General features: G+C 39.0%; 1 pseudogene; it reads left to right on the top strand.

Annotated features, from left to right (window-relative positions):
- The first annotated feature begins 12,321 nt into the window (after positions 1-12,321).
- On the top strand, positions 12,322-12,666 carry LOC118649534 (annotated as a pseudogene).
- Positions 12,667-20,660: the final 7,994 nt, after the last annotated feature.

Here is a 20,660-nt window from a genome sequence, read left to right as displayed (position 1 = left end):
TTTCAGAGGCTTTTTTTGTGTTACACTATTGGACGGTAAGCTGATTTGACATCCACTTCTTCCCTCTTATATTCAACTAGAGGTCCGGTGCACAAAATTCATGCATGGGTAGGGTCCCTAGGCTTGGCTGGCAATCAGGGTTGGTCAGAGCCTTCTGGTTCCTGGCCGGGCCTTCCTTCTTCCGTGCTGCCTCCTGGTGGTCAGCATATGTCATAGCGAATGATTGAACTCCTGGTCTCCCAGTCGAACTCCAGTGGGGACACTTTGCATATTAGCTTTATATATATATATTTTCCTTGAGAGTCAAATATGTTTTGATTCTAAAAAAAAATTCTAAAAGCAACTTAACTATGTCTTTTGCTACCAGAAACAGATCTAGAGCTAGTTAGAACCTAAGGAATAATCACAAAAGAAGAAAACTGCATAGTTCCAAGATGAACCGTGTGTGTATACATGCACATGTGATTAGTGTGTGTTTTGAATAACTTAAATAAAATTTTACATATTTAGTATTTTCCCACTCATGAACATTTTATAAGGGCCATCACTTGGTGATTTTATTATTATGCATTTACTAAAATAATTTATTTGTGCCGAAAGTATGGGAACAACCAGGAAAAAAGAAATAAAAAATAATAATACTAATTTATTATTTTATTTCAAATTCCATAATATTACAGTTAGACACCAAATTTTGATATCTGCTACAAACAGCTCCATGTGCAGCCAGAGAGAAAGGAGGGCTTTCCTAGGTTCTGTTTGGCTGAACTCCTCCATGGTCAGTTGGTTGGACCATTGCAGGATAAGGCGCTTTCACCACTGTGGGTTATGATGGCCACCGCTGTAGGAGATGACAGTTCACACACATTATATGTTGTATGGAAATGTTATTTGCTTCAATAACCTATTTGACAAAGTGTAGTGCAACAGATTCTTTAAAAAAATGCCTAGAAAGATGCTTTCCCATAAACATTTTTTAAAAAGCCTAAACACAAGGGCATCTATCTAGAAATTACACTTGTATGACCCTTCAATAAGGATTGTTCCAGAAGACCGACAAGGGTAATTCCTGAGAGTCAGTGAAGTGCCAGCATAAGTTCAAACTCAGTAAGAGAAAATAAAAAACACAACACATTATTTGATTTTGCTTTGCCTCCAAACTGATGAATTAAAAAACCCCAAATAAGGAAGGTTTTCCCCTGGTAATTAATTTACTCAGACCTTAAATGTTTTTTATATTTAGCTATGCTAGTCACATACATAATTTTGTTAACATTATTCATTAATTCAAAATAGCCTTCATTCTTACTCTTTTTATATTGCTATACATAGGGTAGAGTACTTAGCAAACAGCATAATACTAAAACAAATATATTGAATGCTTCTACAATAGTTTTCATTTATATGTGTGTGTAAATCTGTTTGTATAGTTAATGTGCTAGCATAAATCAATGAATCAAGGTAAAATGTAGAAATAACACCACGCTTGCTGTGATAGCTCCTATGGAAGAAAAGCAGAGAAATGCATAGGTGGAAGAAGAGTATTATGTAAACTAATCTTTGAAGAGGAATGATACCATAGGGGCTCCACTGAATATCACTACATTAATCGTATCAGGCAATCAAAAGAATTACTTAGTCATTGCTTTGTGTCTCCTAGTCTTCTAGACACTATGAATAGTATAAAATGAAGGGGGAGATTGAATTTCCCACTGCAAGAATACTTTATACCAGTGGTCAGCAAACCGCTGCTTGCAAACCACATGCGGTTTTTTGGCCCCTTGAGTGTGGCTCTTCCACAAAATACCACGGGTGGGTGTGCATGTACAGTGTGATTGAAACTTCGTGGCCCATGTGCAGAAGTCAGTTTTCGGCCTGGGCTAGTCTATTTTGAAGAAGTGGAGTTAGAAGAAGTGGGGGGTGTCCGTCGGTCGGGCAACAGGAGATACAGAGCAGGCGGCCCCGGGATACGCAGCTTGAGGGAAGCGCGCTCCATTCATGCAGGAGTTGAGTGAGCCGGTCAGTGAGCAGTCTCATGTGCAGTGGTTAGTGCTAGTCACGTCTGCAAATCGCGTCGGGGTGACAAAAGTACCTACTCAAAGCATAAAGTTACCTGTATTTTTCCAACCAGCTTCAAATCCTACAGGTATTTTTGTCATCAATTTAAGAATTGTAATTATTTTGTGATGGTGGCTTTATTATTATAAAATGAAACATTTTTTAGATATGTTGAGATGGTTTGGACATATAGAGAGGATGAATGAAAGGAGATAGACGAAACAAGTATACAAGACGAGTGTGGATGGGAGAGTTGGAAGGGGTCGACCTCAGCGAACGTACCTCAATCAGATTGAGGACATTTTTAGCAAAGGCCTGCTTAGGAGTTCCCTAATTAAGTTAATAACAATGTACCTACCTATATAGTTTAAGTTTAAAAAATTTGGCTCTCAAACGAAATTTCAATCGTTGTACTGTTGATATTTGCCTCTATTGACTAATGAGTTTGCCGACCACTGCTTTATACAATAGAGTGCTAAAATGTGGAATAAATGATTAGTGCACTAAGAGTGGAGAAATTGAAGAGATCAATATTCTAGATATTTTTAAATTTTAGGAAACTAGTATCATATGGACACAGTCACCATTGATATTATGAAGTTATGAGTGTATCTATGTATTCTCTTTTCACTTATTTTTTTAATAATTCATGTACTTTAAAATATGATTTTTCTTACAGGAGTAAATCTGTACAATAAAGTAGAAGATCAATAATGAAATTTTAGAAGTCAGATTAAAGTAATAGTATAAATGTGGCTCAAAACGTTAACAAGAAAACGCATGCTATATGGTTCTACACAATTATTAAATCTGGGGTATGGAAGTAGTTAAATAACAGAACCATGTCTTGCATGGTGACAAGTAAAAGCATATCATGAGTATCAGCAGGGCTCCCATTCTTCTATTGTAAAAGGAACTCTATTTTTAAACAAATACAAAATAAATAAAACTATAATGAGAAAATGTTTTAAACCCTTTCACCATGTCTATTGGTTGTTTAATATATGGCATATATCCTCCTGTGAATTATTCTGTGAATACGAGGTGAAGTGTATACACTGTGGAGTGTGAAAGAAATTTCCGCACTTCACACTTAAAAACAAATTTCACCGAAAAATGAAATGGAATCTTTCCAAGGTGACAAATTGTGAGATCCCTTTTTTAGCAAGTAGGAACCATTTTCTTTTACTCCTGAGATTTTCCTGAAGTGCTTACACATCATTTTGTGGTTTGGGACAAATAATGTGCCAAATGTTTGAGAAATTCTGCTGTCACACATCCTTTATAGCTATTAATTCCTCTTTTCAAAGTTGGAGGTCTTGGGAACAGTCATATCTTTTACAAATTCCTATCCTGGCTCCTCTGGGTCAGTTTTAGCTCTGACCACCACTAGTGTCTTCTGTCTTTTTACTGGGATTTAAGACATCATTAAGTAATTGTTTCAGTACATGGATATGTGTGTATGCCAAATATATACACAGACTGTATAATCCTATAAAACATATAGAATTAAAATTCCATCTTAAATGCAAACTAGCTTATTGTCCTAATAATGCAGTTAGACTTTTTGCTGGTTTGCACTTTACAATTTATAGCCTGACAGTTCATATGCAAAATAAAATATGTAAGTATATTTTAATCCTTTAAGAAGAACAATCTTACTATTTAAATATGACAGATATTTATAATTTTTATTCTAATGTGGATATTTTCAATTTTATAAGATATTTTAGCATCATTGTTTTAACACTGTTATCGTTTATATAGCATGTTTGTATGATAGTTACATATGCTCAGGTAAATATTTGTACCTACACATTAGAACTATGGAGAAGTGTTTGACTTTGAAAGTGTTTTGAAGCATTTGCATGTCATAGTTGGTTTTTTTTTTAAAGCAACTACCAATGGGTCTTATGTTTGCCATTTATATTAACAACTAGAAGCAAAAGTTTTTGAAAACTAAGAAGTCTTAAATAGATTTATTTCATTTTCTAAACCCAAACATTTTTCAACTGATGCAAATTTTGTTCAAAATGTATTGGTCCTCAAAATAATAACACATTTACTATTTTTTGCTTATAACTCCATTCCACAAAGAACTGATTTTGTGGATGAGTTAAATGTCTCACTAAATCTTAAATTTCTTACATCCTCTGATCAAAGAGGCTGAAAGTAAAGTTAATGAACTATGGCTATTACTGGTCCATAGATGAATTTATGCCGTTTTAGTTCATGTATTTCTGCCTATGATTCTACACGATTCAAATTTCCAGTTGGTCTTTTGAGGTAAAACTTAAATTTATGTTATTCATTTTTATTTTAACATTTCTATCATGTTTTATCCTTGTAATATAACTCAAAGTAATTTTAGTGTCTTGCTTACTTATAAAAAAATTTAACCATGGAAATTGCATGTCCAAATATAAATGAAAGTTTAACAAACCAAAGCATCAAAACATCATATTAAAATAAAAATTGAAGGCCACAATCCATAGCGAGGTACATGTTACGGAGTGGGCATACTGTTGTAAATTAGCAAAGACAGGAATAAGAATTTTGACCTGTTGTTTGAATGTGGAAAGGGTCATTGGTAAATTGATGGAACAAGAGGGTGTATGTGTAGCGGGTTAGGAGTACACTAACTGCATGGACAGCTTGTCCCGCGTAGTTTCGCTCTGTCAGCTGTGGTCACTGACACCTTTATCTCATTTTCAGTTTGCTTCACTGAGACACCTGAGGTAGCGAAAGGCCAGTGATTCGTACAGGGGTAGAACAAAGCACTTACAGATGGGAACTATCATCCAAAACGTGTTAGATTAATTTAATATGCATCTGGGGGCTTATGTTAATTAGCCCTACAAAGACATTTGAACAGTGACTGTATGTTTTCAAGCTCAAGTTCCTTTCTAGAGCATCACCAGGAGGACGCTGGTGCTCTTTGGTAAAAACAAAACAAAACAAAAAAAAAAAAAAAAAAAAAAAAAAAAAAAAAAAAAAAAAACTCATCTTAAAGGGAACTCACAAGTCATCAGCGATGGTCCCCTTATTGGGAGTTCTCGAGAAAATCTTGCAGGAGAAGCATTTGAAAAACACAGACGCTGTAATGACCTTATTCGTGAGGTTACTCTAATTGGGTAATTCTGAGGGAAAAAGATGTCCACAAAACAGTAAAAAATGAAAACAACCAAAAAACAGCTCACGGAACTATAAAAGTGTCTCTTCAGCTTATGCTTCAAAGAAGCAGGTGTTAGAACTACTAGTAAATATATAGCATAAACAAGTGTGAACATGATGCCATAAATAAAACTGTTTAAGATAAAAAAGAAGAAAACAAAGTAATCTTCCTATAGAAGAGTAAGGCTTCAGTTATCACCCAAGATATTGTCTACTTTGAGTTATTTTTATCTTAGTAATAAAGGCTTGTTTAAAAGGACTCAAATGTAAATGTAAATGATGGCCTTTAAGGCTCTTTAACAAAATGATCTAACTTTACATGTTAAAATTGTCAGAACTCTGAGGTTCCCAAATGGAACTCAGATTAGATAAATTATAAATATCTACCAGATAAAGGACTCAGAGAAGAAAATAAAATATCTTGTGTTTTTATAGCATGAACTATAAAAAACAGATTCAATCTCTCTTAGTAAACTTAGGTGATTTGCAATAGTCTCTCAACACAGGCACATATGCACCTTGTGGGCCCGTGCCCTGAGGAGGAGGAGGGTGTGATAAGAGAAAATAATTGAGTTATCAGAGAATAGCCCCATTATACAGGGGAAACCTTTCTAAAAAACTCCATCAAAAGATATTTATTAAGAAGAAGTAGGAGGAGGAGGGCGAGGGGGCAGGGTAGGAAGAGGAAAACAGGTGGAAATGGAGAAGAGCATCAGAGAAGTTTGGTCCAGGCACTATTTGCAGTAGCCACAGACAATATCTTTTTTACTGCAACACGGAAGCACACTTCCTCTGGTTCACTGTTGTATCTTCAGGTGCCACTACACTAAGTTCGTAATAAGTAGTTGCTTGATACATGTTTGTGGAATTAATTAATAGATTCCTGGAAGTTGTTATATTGTGCACACCTCTGAAAGATGGCCTTGATAAAGAATATTATTTCCCCCGGAACTGGTTTTAAGATTTTAATTATAATTACATCTCAATATTGAGTATTGTTTGACCTCTATTAAAACCTAATCTTTGTTGTAAATCTATTAGCCTGGAGATTAAAAAAAATATAGTTGTTAAATTCTGAAAATTTGAATATGCCTTTCATTCTATGAAAAATACCTAGTGCCGAAACCGGTTTGGCTCAGTGGATAGAGCGTTGGCCTGCGGACTGAGGGGTCCCAGGTTCGATTCCGGTCAGGGCATGTACCTGGGTTGTGGGCACATCCCCAGTAGGAGATGTGCAGGAGGCAGCTGATCGATGTTTCTCTCTCATCAATGTTTCTAACTCTCTATCTCTCTCCCTTCCTCTCTGTAAAAAATCAATAAAATATATTTAAAAAAAAAAGAAAGAAAAATACTTAGTAGAAAAATATGTAAACCTAATATTCAATATGCACAATATACATTTGTATATTTTATTTTTTATTAATTTATACTATGATTGATTGCTGGAAGCTAAAGCAAACATCAGTTAGCATCAAAGAAAGACATTGGAAGGCCAATGGACTTTGAAATTCAGGAGGGCTGAATATCAGCACAAGTTTTGCTCCTACTGTGATTGCAATGGCTTGAGGCAATTTCTGGACCTGATAATCGTTACATTGTTTACCAAACTTTACCTTTGATCTGCCTGTATTCATTGCTAAAAGGCAAATGTGTATTCAGAGTGAATATAAAGCAAACTGGACCCACTATCGGCTGTGTCTCTTCAAGAAAGAGGATCCACCTGTTCCCCAATGCCTTCTAAATTCATATTTCTTGTATAGTATTTTTGCTGGGGACCAGCCCCAGCGGGTCCAGGGGTCCCCAAAGGTGTGGACGGAGTCGGCGAAGAAGGAATGACACGGAGACAGCGTTCAGTTGATCAGCAGCCTAGCCAGGATCTCTAGCCAGGATCTCCAGCCAAGTTCTGGTCTGGATCTCCAGCGAAGTTCTGCTGTTTATTGTCTTGTTACATCCGTATTTATACCAGTTGATTTTAATCCTGTCAATTTCTATTACAAAGGTTAGGGCATTTCTTATCTCCATTCCAGGGAGTAAAGATTATGTAGCTTAAGCATGATTGTTTGTAGTTAAAGTGATTAACTACCCACCTGGCACTTAGTTAAGGCGTTTCATCCCCTCCCTGACTTCAGGGAAAAATCCCTACCTGGGGAAACAACCTTTCTCGGAGAGGTGACCTTGGTTAAAACACAGAGCGCTAAGGGGAGCAAACATATTAAGAACAGTATGCTGTATACGCCAGGTCCCTTGAAACATATGCTGTGCAGATGTTTCTTTCCTGCAACGACTGTGTCAAGCAGCAAGGATGGACCGGCTTCCGGCATATTTTTATTTGTGTGTCAACCCCTCCTTCAGATCCTGAACCCCACCACGAAGGTCGTGGCAATTGATTTTATTTTCTTTCTTCTGATTATTTTGGGTTTAATGTAATCTCTTTCATTTCTTTAAGAGGAAGCTGAGGTCATTTATTTGAAATATTTCTTCTCTCCTAACTTTAGATAATTTTAAAATAGGGTGATTATTCTAGTTTATATGGGGTTGGGGTGCTCATTTTAATCATATGTGCTTTTAAAAGCCAGAAAAGGAGGCAGAAGAATAGATCATAGATAGGGACGTTACATGAACTTGACACACCATTGTTAGATTTGAAGATGAAGGAAGAGGCTGTGAACTAAGAAATGAGAGCAGCTTCTAGAAATTGAAAAAGGCAAAACAAACAAATAAAAAACAATTAAAAAATAGATTCTTCTCAAGAACCGTCAGAAGAAAAGCGGTCCATCCAATACCTTGATTTATAAGATAATGGATGTGTGTGTTTAATAAGCACAAATTACTGTCTGCAGTAATTTGTTACAACAGCAATCAAAGCGAGTCATCATGTACACTAATCTTTTCCTCTGTCATGTTTAATCTGCCATCAATCCTATCCACTGTGTTTTTCCTCCCAGACATTGTAATTTCTAGCTCAGAAGTTCAATCAGAAAAAGCAAAATACCATAGGCTTCACTCATATGTGATATATAAAACCGAAATTCATAGACACAGACAACAATGGTATGGTGGTTACCAGAGGGAAAAGGGTTAAGGGATAAGGGCAGCCTAATGCACTCAGTGGCCAGATTATTATGACCACCCCATCAGTACTTCATTGGCACTTCCAAAAATACTGAATATTGAAAACTTCCTAAGCAAATACTCTCAAGGTTTTATTATTATTGTTATTATTATTATTTGCATATTTAATTCACTTCATTGTACTGATGGGGTAGTCATAATAATCTGGCCACTCAGTGTATATGGTTTGACTTTGGGTGGTAGACATATAATGCAATATACAGATCTTGTATCATAGAAATGAACACTTGAAGACTATGTAATCCTATTAACCAATGTGCCCCAATAAATTTAATAGAAAAAAGAAACTTATGGAATCTACAAAAATGTTTAATTTGGGTCCTTTTATGTCTTCATGACTCTATTGAAGTTATTCTTTCCTCTATTTTATTTAAATTTTTTTTATTGATTTCATAGTGGAAGGGAGAGGGAGAAAGAGATAGAAACATCAATGATAAGAGAGAATCATTGATTGGCTGCCTCCTGCATGCCCCAAACTGGGGATTGAGCCCACAACCAGGGCATGTGCCCTTGACTGGACTCAAATCTGGAACCCTTCAGTCCACAGGCCGATGCTCTATCTACTGAGCCAAACCAGCTATCTTCCTGAACATATGGAATAACGTAGTAAACACTATGAAATGTTCTTGTCTCCTAATTGTTATGTCTATTGTTGTTGGATCTGTTTCAACTGACTGATTTTAATGGTCCCTCAGGTCCTGGCTCTGACTGGGTTTTCCTTCCTTATCCTGTGGCCTGGAAGCTTTCCCTAAGCAGTAAGTAGGAACAATCTTAGGACTCACCTTGTTCACTTCCCAATTTCTAGTTTCTTAGAAATCAGTACTTTCTAGTATCTTGTACTTGAAGCTTCCCACCCCCGACCCAAGTATTTTGTTTTAATATTTAATTGTTTTGTCTGTCCTTTTACTCAATCTTGATTGGGAGCAATAGTCTCACTTGCTCTTCTGATGTACATCCTCTTAGTCTTTCTTCTACATGTTTACACTTACACATACACATTTTTCTTTTTCAGATCACATTACACATGAAATATAATCAGCACATTTTCTATTCTTTTAAAGCTCCTTATATTACTCTCTCTACCTTTTGAAGATGAATATCTATTCCTACTCTTTTTGTACATGTCTAATTATTCTCATAGGATAAATTGTGACCAAGTTAATATTTTTAATACAATTGGTAAATATGGTTAAATTAGCCCCTTCAAAAATATGTCTCTTTTACACCAATTGTGATTATTTGAATTAAAATATATGTCTATTTCAGAGACAAAAATTAATTTTAGTTTTAAAAAATATTGAGATGAAATTTAACAGAAATATGTTCATGTATAAATTGTCTATTTCTTTTCTCACTTGCTTTTCTAATTGTATACTTGTTTTCTTGGTGGTTTATCAAATTCCTTTTTATTTGAAACATAATACCCTGGGTAATATTCATTAAAATGATGTACCAAATTTAATTTTTAATTCTTACATTTTAAACAAGTTTATATGTTGTTTAAATTATTAACATTATCAACTTTCTCTTTATATTAAGACTTTTGCTCAGAATATCCTTTAATGATATTTCTCATCAGTAAGTAGATATGCACTTACTCCTTTACTTGCATTTAATTACAATTTTACCCTTACTGATATAATTCATTGAAATTTGTTTCTTGATATATAATGTAGGGTGAAGATAACTTTACATTTTTCTGTGTGGTTAATCACACTATTCCTCTAGATTTTAATATGTTCAATTATATTTATTGTGTCTAATATGGTTAAATATACATACCTATTTATGATTTTTTAAATTGTATATGATATATATCTACACTAATAAAAGACAAACATGCAAATTGACCGTACCTTCGCTATGCCGTAAGCCACACCCACCAGCCGATCAGAGCAACTATATACAAATTAACCCAACCAAGATGGCGGCCTGCAGCCACGGAGCTGGAGCAAGCAGGAGGGTTGGTTGCCCCAGTGATGGAGGAAACCAAGCTTCCTGCCTGCCACAGCCGGCTCTGAGCTCCACTCAAAGCAATAAAGTTTCAATTATAGAAGGTAAATAAACCCCAGATAACTGCTTTCAGCCGGCCGTGGCCACAGAGCTGGAGCGAGCAGGAGGCTTGGTTGCCCCTGGCGATGGAGGAAGCCAAGCTTCCTTCCCATCTGCCCTGGTCAGCTCTGAGCTCCTCTCAAAGCTACAAAGTTTCAATTATAGAAGGTGAATAAATCCTAGAATAAAGAAAAAAAAGAGAAGCTGGGAGCTTCTGTTGCTGGGGGGCTTGGCCAGCCTGAAAATGGCCCTTAGCCCCTCACCCAGGCTGGCCAGGCACCCCCGTGGGAACCCCCACCCTGAAGGGGGTGTGACCAGCCTGCAAACACCCATCAGCCCCTCACCCAGGCTGGCCAGGCACCCCCGTGGGAACCCCCACCCTGAAGGGGGTGTGACCAGCCTGCAAACACCCATCAGCCCCTCACCCAGGCTGGCCAGGCACCCCCGTGGGACCCCCACACTGATCTGGGACACCCTTCAGGGCAAGCCAGCTGGCCCCCACCCATGTGCCAGGCCTCTATCCTATATAATAAAAGGGTAATATGCAAACTGACCCTAACAGCAGAACGACTGGGAATGACTGGTCACTATGACACACACTGACCACCAGGGGGCAGACTCTCAATGCAGGAGCTTTCCCTTGGTGGTCAGTGCGCTCCCACAGGGAGAGCTCTGCTCAGCCACAAGCCAGGCTGATGCCTGCCAGTACAGTGGTGGTGGTGGGAGCCTCTCCTGTCTCCTCAGCAGCGCTAAGGATGTCCGACTGCAGCTTAGGCCTGCTTCCCACTGGCAAGTGGACATCCCCTGAGGGCTCACCGGCTGCCAGAGGGATGTCTGATTGCCAGCTTAGGCCCAATCCCCCAGGGAGCAGGCCTACACTGGCAGGTGGTCATCCCCCAAGGGGTCCCAGGCTGCTAGAGGGCACAGGCTGTGCTGAGAGACCACCTCCCCATCCCCCCCACTCCCGCCATCCCCCACCCCCAGTGCACAAATTTTTGTGCTCTAATATCCTATATAATAAAAGGCTAATATGCAAATTGTCCCCTCAACCCAGAGTTTGACCTGGAGTTTGAGCAGGAGGCGGGGCCAGCAAGCCAACTGCCCACGGCCCCTCCCCCTGGCCTGCCTGGCTCAATTGGCCATGATCAGGACAGGCTGGCTGGACCCCACCTGTGCATGAATTCATGTACTGGGCCTCTAGTATATATATATTAGAGAAATATGCTAATTAGGCCAGGACACCATCAGGACCAAACAGGAGGAGGTTGTGCACACAGCATTGGGAGTGGGGCAGAACTGGGGACTGGCTTCCTTAGTAGTCCTGCAGATTGAATCTGAAGAGGACAGGCCAGGCACCAATGGACCAGCGCTGCCGGCACTTGAATGTTAGCAGACAGAAGGAAAAAAGACCTTCAAGGCCTGTCCAAGGTGGGTTTGCATTTAAAACCAAGTGGGGTGGTCCGAGCTGTGCGGCACTGACAACCATGGCAGTCTCCCAGTCGGCTGTGGCTCACAGTGTGAGGAGTGAAGGCCATGCAAGCCAGAGGCTTTGGCTGCAAAGGGTCAGCTAATTTCAGCTCCGAGGCAGGCTCAATCAGGGAAGCCAGTGGGACCTTCACAAAAAAAAAGAGAAGGCTGAAGAGGAAGGATACTTTCCAGAGCGAACTAAAGAACAGCTGGCAGCCTTGAAGAAACAACATGAAGAAGAGATCACACATCATAAAAAGGAGATTGAGCGTCTGCAGAACCAAATTGAGCGGCACAAGCAGAACATCAAGAAACTGAAAGATCATGATACTGCAGCGGTGTCAGGAAGAGGGGCAGCCATATTTCATATTTGCTGGTGTGGTCCAAGCTGTCAACAACAAAAAGTGCACGGGAGCTCGGCGGCGCACGCCTGGGGGAATGTCTTACAAACTGAACTTGACCGCACATGCCCGCCGCCACCCTCAATGCCGCTGGGAGCGTCCACCCGCCTTCCACCGGCATGGCGACGTCCTCCCGGTACTCCCAGTTGCTGAGTGACTAGGACCACCATCTCTAGGCTTCACGCAGGGAACAGGGAACAGCCAGGTGTCCCAGAGCAAATATGCTGAGCTGCTGGCCATCATGGAAGAGCTGGGGAAGGAGATCTGACCCAGGTACATGGGCAGCAAGAGCGCGATGGAGAGACTGAAACGAAGCATCATCCACGGGAGAGGGCTGGTTCGGGAGTGCTTGGCCGAGAGGGAGCGGAATGCCAGGTCCTAGCCTCCGAGTCAGCGTGAAAGGCTTTCCATCTTCTTCCAAGAAGTGACAGCTTATTGCCCCCCTCCCACCCCGCCCCCTTCAGAGGAAACTTGGTTTCAAAATGATAACAGCTTGGTTTCTCCTCCCTGTGCTTCTCCCATGGTTCGTCAGGCTCCGAACTTCCTGTCGCTGAGATGGAGAAGAGATTTTTGCAGTTATTAGGTTTACATATTAGTTAGGAACTACCCAGGGCGTTTTGTGTGTGTGTGTGTGTGTGTGTGTGTGTGTGTGTGTGTGTGTGTTTAAAGCATTGATTTATATGATGCACATCAGTTACCTATCACAGCAAACCGTAGTTGGCCTCCCAGATACCGTGTTTCTCTTCTGGATACATTTCTGTTCCTCACATGGTTCTTTATGTTTCTCTTCTGAGCTGATCCAACTCTGAGGGTTTGTTTCAGCAAGTCCTGAGGGAGCGTTTTAGTAGACAGTGCCTGTTCGCCACACAGTATAAATTCTGCTCAATGTAACTTTTTTTTTTTTTGCTTAATAATATGCATGAATATTAGTACTTTGAAGTCAATCTTTAAAACGCACAAATTATAAATACAGAAGAAAGAGCAACTTATCAAACCTTGCCTGACAAGGACCCCTGAAATTTCCCCTAAGGATGTATGTATATTTCAGTTCCGCCTTTCCCATCAGTGGATCCAAACATCTGGAAGAAAGTGACTAATAGTGTTTGCATCTTTGCATGTATTCATTACTTGATGTAATAAAGCTTACTTTCATTAACAAAAACAAAAAAGAAACTGAAAGATCATGCTGATGATTAAGTGCACACAGTTCCCCATAGAATGGCTACATACTGTCCACTTCTATAAAGACATAGTTCTGGTAACTGATATCTGTCGATGCTGCCAACAGGTTATAATAAATTGTGATCAGTGGAAAAAAAACACCAAGTGGGATGACATCGGAATTACCCAAGCGTGCTCCCAACCCCTTCACCTGCCCAGAAGCCTAGGGTCCCTTTACAGCTGGGCTGAGCCCAGTGCTGCCCAGTGGCCTGGACACCAGGCCTGACCACCTCTCTGGTTTGGCCCAAACATCTGAAGTTCGCATTAGTTGCCAACTTAAGAAATTGGAGCGTTCACGTAAAATCAGGATTCCCCACTTCTTTTTCCAAAGTGGCCGATTGGGCTACCAACCAAGGGTGGTCGGAGTCACTTCAACCCTAAGAGGAACCCCCAGCTTGGGGGTGTGGTGAGGAGGAAGCTATCCGTGCAGACAGTTCAGTGTGTAAACTCCCGCTGACTGTGGCACAGCCCAACAGTGTGGCCGCTCAACTGGGAGGCAGCACAGCCATGAAACTGTGAAGCTGTTAAATGAGGCCCCTCTCCAGCCTTCAGGGGGCTCCACTTGCTCCAACCCAGTGCACCCCACTCTGCCCTGAACTGCCCAGTGGACCCCACTCTGCCCCAGTGAGACAGCTTCAGTGTTTCAGCTCCAGCAGACAGAACATGTCCCAGCGGAAAGGGAAAGTGTAGCCATGGCTGGTGTTGCTCAGTGGATAGGGCCTCTGCCTGAGGACTGAAGGGCCTGGAGTTCAGTGCCCGGTCAGGGCACATACATGGGTTGTGGGCTTGATCCCCAGTGTGGGGTGTGCAAGAGGCAGCCAATCAATGATTCTCTCTCATCATTGATGTTTCTATCTCCCTCACTCTCTGAAATTAATATATACTAATAAAAGGGTAATATGCTAATTAGACCAAACAATTCATAATAGTAAAAATAATAGTATATAGAGCATGTAGATAAAAGCATACAGAGTTTTCCTTATTTCACATAGATGCATTACTCTATTTACAGTTACGCCAGCACATCATATAAGCCATGCACTGAAAAATTGTGTATAGTTATTTATAATTGGAAATAGTATGCTACTGTTTTCTTTAAAATCTTTTAGAATTTGTGCTTTTGACCAATGTAGTCTCTGAGCCCATAATCAGGTGCCTGAGGGCATCAAAACACAAATTTAGTTAGCAGGGTTAGAATGAATCTAAGATTCAATTGAATAAAGACAGGTATGCAGACCAGTAGGGCTTTGATACATGTTAACAAGACATTCAGACATTGTCATGACTTATTATTTCAATGAAAACTCCCCATATTGAATCAATGATGCAGATAGGCAAATCACCTCATTTTAATACTTCATATGTATTACAAATAAAATGAAATCTTACACTCAATGAGCAAGGTTGTTCTTCATTAAAATGATTTTTACCTTGTACCAAAGGTACCTAGTTTAAGGCAAAGAACAATGCTGCAATATAATTGATTTATGTTTCCCTGTATATTATTTTATGCATTAAAATTCTGAGATGAGGTTCATAGTATTCACCAGAGTGCCAAAGGAATCTATGGTGTAAAAAGTGATGGTAAACCTTGGGAGATATAGATATTTAAAATATATTTTACCATATATTTTATTCATTAAACAATAATATTTTGTTTTGGTTTCAGGTGTACAGCATAGTGGCTAGACAATCATATAATTTTTGGTATCCCCCCCCCCGATATTTCCAGAGCCCACTTGGTACCATACATAGTTATTGCAATATTATTGTCTACTAGAAGCCCAGTGCACAAAATTTGTGCACAGGTAGTGTCCCTAGGCCAGGCCAGTGATCAGGACCGGTCTGTGGGGCAACTGGCGAGGCAATTGGGGAACCCCACTGGCACCCACCTTGGCCTGGCTGGGCGCCACCCACTCACTGGCCCTGCCCCCTACTGGCACCTGCTTTGGCTGGCCTGGGTCCTGTGGGCTGGGGGCAGCTCCTGTGCTGAGAACCTGCTCCCTGGTGATCAGTGTGCATCATTGTGACCCGTCGTTCAGCAGTTTGGTCGATTTGCATATTAGGCTTTTATTATATAGGATTCCTTATACTGTACTGTACATCCATGTGACTATTTTGTGACTACCGATTAGTACTTCCTAATCCCTTTGCCTAGTCGCCCAGCTTCCCTCCCCTTAATTCTCTTTCTCCTCCCTTCTTGCATATACCTTTCGCCTTTTCTTACTCCTTTCCGCATGCTGGCTAATAACACCGTGTGATACTGTGCACTGGTGTTTCATTTGACTCTTATGTGTCAGTGGTTATTCACTCCTAGCCTTCTCAATAGGTAGAAATTTTATGGTTAACTTTGCAAATGGTGTCAAATTCTTTGCAATTTTTGTATGGATACATTTGTAATTTTTGTTTTTCTACTGCCTGCTTGAAGACTAAAGTTGATTTTTTTTTTATTTTGCCCATTCTGAAGCCTTTTTTACATATGACAAAATGTAGTGAAATCATTATGATGAATTGTGTAATTACACTGACTGTTTATAGATCTTTTTTTTATGAGCACAGAACCACACTTTTTTAAGTAGACTATTTTTTTCCACCCTTTTACTTTGTGCAATTGTCACAATCTGTTGTTAAATATTTCAATGACTTATTCATCCATTTATTTTCTTCAACAAATATTTCTATATTGTCTACTATAAACTAGATGCTCTATAAGATGCTGGGCATTAATTGATAAATAAGAAACATATCTTGTACTTTGGAAACATAATGCCTTTTCTGGGAGACAAATATACAAAGCAGGTATGGGATTATGACACATCATTACTTATAATATGATATAAATTGGTATAGAGATGTATTGGCTACTCAATATGGGTATTAAGCTCTTTCTTATGGGGTCCTGAGGGCTTGCTTGAAGAGACGACATCAGGTAGTTGAATAAGGACAAGCAGGGCTATGGGCAAGTCATTTCATGGTGAGAAAGAAGTTTGTACAAAGACACAGAGAAGAGAGATCACGGTACCCCAGGAGATCACTAGCTGGTGACTGACTGAGAGGATGGAGAAAGGTCAGTACCTATATTAGCTAGTTACACAGAGGGCAAGAGCATGAAGGACACCCCTTTAAGCCATTTAAAGGGGTTTGCACTTTATTTGCATAGCAATGAATTTTAAGGGTTGATCAATGGAAGGGATCAATGTTGGTGCAACTGAACCAAGCAGGGGGTTGTGATAACAAGGGAAGAAAGGATGGTGAAGCAGCAGTGCCAATGAAGTTCTCTGTTGCTATTGATTTAGAGCATCATTTTCTGTGACCTAAATATCTCCTTACTATTCCAGTTCATTCTACTGTGCTGAAACCATCATAATTTTTCGCAAATAGCAAGTAGATTACATTAATGTCTCACTTACAAAAACTTGTATTTCTTATATAAGTTTGTGTGGCAGAGTTCCCATTGCTGTGTTGAATAATTTGCATGTATTAAATCATTAAAAAATTATAATATAAGAGGTATATGCTATCAATATTATCATTCACATTTTAAAGCTGAGGAAAATGAAACTTTGAAAGATTAACCTACCCAAAGTTACCTAACTAGTAAGTGTCTAAGATTCAAATAAAATATGGCTTTTTGGGTTTCAGAACCTGACCTTCTACCACTATATTGCTTCTGAAGCTTTTTTCTCAGGTGTGTAATTTTCTTCCAGACTGTATTCAATTGAAACTGACTATATTTTTTAAAAAATTTAAGTTACACATCATTATACCCCAGGTCTATCTTGTTTACTTCTTTAACTGTTGACTCTAACAGTAAACACAATGCCAGTTCATTGAAGTGACTCGACATATACTCATTGAACAAGTAATTGATGGCCACTGCAGCAAATTCTTACCTGATGCCTCAGACGGAGCTACTGGCTTTTTCCTTTTTGTTCCCCAATCACTTCGATCTTCTCTCTATAATGTGCCTGCCACATTTCATTAGTATCTGTCCTTCTTCATCAGACTGTGGTTTTGACAAGAGTGGAGATCATTTCTCATTCATGTTTGTATATTCAAGAACATGACATCAATTAACTGCATTCAAGTAAAATAATTGCATTAGAAAAACTTATTGAAATGTAACATTCTATAGGCTTATATTAGTACTCACTCAAATATAGTTTTTCTCTATTATTGCAATGTTCTATGTCTTTGCCCATTCAGTTTATTTTTTATTTTTATTCATACGCCTGTCTTCCCTACGAGACTACATTTCTTGGGGAGAAGATTCATATTTTATTATTGTATGTTCTCAATAATCAACTAATTATTATATTGGATGTAATTAAGTAATCTAATGGGAAAATTAGAATATTTGGTTCAGAATTTTGTTACAGATGTGGCAAAGCTATTGAGATGACAAGGTATCTGGTGAGGCTAGATGCTTGTGGGTGTAGTATGGGATAGGCTGGACTGGACTGGAATGGAATAAGAATAGAACAGAAGAATAGAACAGAACAGAACAGAACAGAACAGAATAGAATAGAGGCTCAAGTGCAATAAGTCACAGGACTGATCTTAATAGATTGTGTTGGCCAGTTTTCCTCACTGACTCTCAAATTAAATTAAGGAACTGATCACACTCGTCATTTTCTTCTCTGTACATTTTACAGAGCTTCCAACAACAGAAGATGTTCAATACATGCTCAAAAAGAATTTAGTAAAAGCATTTAGTACAATTTTTTCATTTCTCCCATTCCCAAGGAAGTTAAGTGACTTCTCCAATGCCACAGAGCTGCTCATTAGGAGAGTGGTGATAAGGGCCACAACCTTCTGAGAGACAATGCGTGCAGACAGTCAGTGCCAAAACAGGAGTTTTGGACTGTGAATTCAACCAGGGCAGCAGTATGTGAAGTCATGTTTTGGAAAATAAAATGAGCATATCATGTATATTTTATTAATATATTTTTTTTCTTTACTAAAGAGACAGAAAAAATAGAATTAAATCAGGAACATGGAAATACCACCCAATCATTTGGGATATCATGTGAATGTGTGTTTCTCTTTTATTGAACTTACTAGAGGCCCAATGCATAAAATTCCTGTGCAAGGGGCTCATCCCTCATATCCCTGGCTTTGTCTGGAAGGCTGTCCAGAAAGTTGTCTGGACAGTTGTTCTGTGGTTTGGTCTAATTAGCATATTAGCTCTTTATTATATAGAATTCCCAAATCTTGGTTTTATCAGTACTTGTCTACATGGAGCTCAATTGATTTAAAAGTAGTCATAGAGTGGTGAAGCACTAAAGTCTTTCTTTCTTTTTTTGAATGCACGATTGTATTTTTAATTTTTTAAACAATGAGATAGAGAAACCTGTGTAGAGGAACTGGGCACCAGGAGCTCAGGGAAAAGCAAAGGAAGCAATCTCTTTGTTCTTCTAAGTGGAACTAAAGTACCATGTGCCCTGGATTGCTGACCCAGTGTATGGAGGTCTTTTGTGGATAAGGGTACAGGTGCACCACCAATCATGATCTGTGTGCCAACCTTTCCCTTGTCTACCTTTGCATACAATGTGTATCTTTTTAAAAATTAAAAAACATACATATTTTTATTAATTTCAGAGAAGAAGGGAGAGGGAGAGAGAGAGATAGAAACATCAATGATGAGAGAGAATCATGGATCCATGCCCCACACTGGGGATCGAGCCCACAACCCAGGTATGTGGTCTCATTGGGAATCAAACCCTGACCTCCTGGTTCATAGGTTTACAGCTCAACCACAGAGCCACACCGGAGGGGCACAGTACATATCTTTTAACAAGATCTCAGCTATTAGAAATCCTTTTAGGTTCTATGAAGGTTTATCTTTTTGGGGTATTTTCCTTTTTTGATTATTTTGGCTCCTATCAGCATATTGAGTTCTAGGTGTTACACAGGATAACTCACAGTTAGCAGTTATCATAATGCAGGGTTCTGGAAAGAGAGCAATGAAAACTCCTTAGCAGTCCATACAATTTGGGTTGTCAAGAGAAAGAAAAGGTAGAGAAATTAGAATGTCAGGTAAATAATAAGGGAAATGAAGGAATGCTATTTTTAATCCTTCTGCAAACAATATAAATTGACTAAAGATTGTAATATTTACATTAATATGCAAAAATTTGGTTTTTTTTACTTGTGTAGCGTGGCGAACTTAAGGTAGAAAAATTAGCCTCATTTTATATCACAAATATGCGTTCTCTTTTCCTTTTACTATTATCATTAAGTACTTAATATCTATTAAGTCCTTTTTATTTTTAAAGATAAACTGAGGAATAGTAAACATTTTAAGAGAGTATTGGAGCAAAAATCAGTTGGAATCAGGGAGTGCCGAACTGGAAGTGGTTAGGATTCTTTGCCACAGAGGCCAGAGGAAAGACTTATAGAGAAAGTGCAGAAGCAAAGTAAGGAAATTACTGATTGGCTATATGTTGAGCATTTAATAAGTTCCTGGTATTTGTCTGAAAAGAACAGCAAAATTTAGAACTTTTATATCTTTCCATTGCAGGGTATAATTCAGGGATGGAAATCTTGTTTATTAAAGGCTGGCAATGAGCTGCTTGCTGAGGGAGGGAGGAAGGGAGAGAGAGATTAGAGAAGAAAGGGGAGAGGGGATTGGAGAGGGGAGACAGGAGAAGAGAGAAAAGAGAACAGAGAAGAGAGACCAAGCACTGAAGCTTTGAGTTGTTAGAGAACGGTTAATAGTAATAGTTAAGGATTTCTGTATTGAAAAAAAAAGGGCTGTTTGACCCTCAACACTGCATATAAGCCATCTGTGTATTCTAGGTAAATCTTCAAACCCAGGAAAAGACAGATAAGGACATCATTCAACAAAGCACCTGAATGTTAAAATAAGACTTCCTTTGTTTATTTATTTTTGTAAAATTTATGTTTGTTGTTACATGTATCTTATGGATGATATTTATTACAATGCATATTTAAAATTTTTTTACTTTGTATTGAAACAGACTGAAATGCAATGAATCTCAAACCCTTCATATGCACTTGGACAAAAACCTGGACATCTGTCCCACTACGCCAATAAAGTTTCCCTGCCTAGTCATAGCCATTCAGCCTGCAGGCATAGATTTAAAGCCATGATCCTAAAGCTCAGGGGAGTGTCAGGATCACGCAGAAAGC

Source organism: Myotis myotis, unplaced genomic scaffold (genome assembly GCF_014108235.1).
Source record: "Myotis myotis isolate mMyoMyo1 unplaced genomic scaffold, mMyoMyo1.p scaffold_m19_p_3, whole genome shotgun sequence".
Classification (NCBI taxonomy): Eukaryota; Metazoa; Chordata; class Mammalia; order Chiroptera; family Vespertilionidae; genus Myotis; species Myotis myotis.
This window is presented reverse-complemented; position numbering and strand designations above follow the sequence as displayed.